This window comes from Triticum aestivum, chromosome 2A (assembly GCF_018294505.1).
Source record: "Triticum aestivum cultivar Chinese Spring chromosome 2A, IWGSC CS RefSeq v2.1, whole genome shotgun sequence".
NCBI classification, from domain to species: Eukaryota; Viridiplantae; Streptophyta; class Magnoliopsida; order Poales; family Poaceae; genus Triticum; species Triticum aestivum.
This window is the reverse complement of record NC_057797.1, coordinates 410,559,278-410,560,008: the sequence shown is the minus strand read 5'-3', so window position 1 is coordinate 410,560,008 and position 731 is coordinate 410,559,278.

The window sequence follows — 731 nt, the reverse complement described above, 5'->3', positions numbered from 1 at the left end:
GGGGGAGAAGGGGATCTGGAGAGCGAGGGGGGGAGTCTGGTGGGGAGAGAGTGAGGCGGAGTGGGTGAGGGGAAGTGGGAGTGGCAGGGAAGGAGGGGACCGAGGCGTCGGGGAGTCTTATCCACCTCGACACCGGCGAGCGGGTGCGGTGGGGTGCGCTCGGCGCGTGCACCGGGTTGGTGGAACAGGAGGGAGGGGAGAGCGACCGGGAAGGGGGGCGTGGGCCGGCCTAGCTGGGCCAGCTGGCTCGGGCAGGCCGAAGCCCAAGTGGGACAGGGGCTTTCTCTCTCTCCCCTCTGCTTTTCCTTTTCTTTTTCTTTTTTTGTTTTGTTTTTCTTTTTCCAGCAGCTTTTGCCTTTTCTTTTAGCCACAATTGACTTTGCAAAAACATGCCACTAGCCAAAACAATTTCAAAGAATTATTGGGCACTGCCACAAAAATATTGTGACTCTAAACTACTTCGGCAAATAGTGAGATTAACAGCGTCTATCAGCTAACATTCAGCGCTACTCCGACATGCACGGGTCCTCAGCCTAGAATGCGCATACCGTGGGACAAGCTGACCACCATGCGTCTCCACAAGAACGTCGCCAGCGGTGGCGGCGTGGCTAGAGGATGACAGTCTACGAGAGCTTACTGTGGGAGCGAGAGGATCGTCGTGCGTCCCCTCGACTAACCACGGCGCCGACGTATCGGCGCGGCGGGGAGGGTGGCTTTGGCGGAGCGAATGG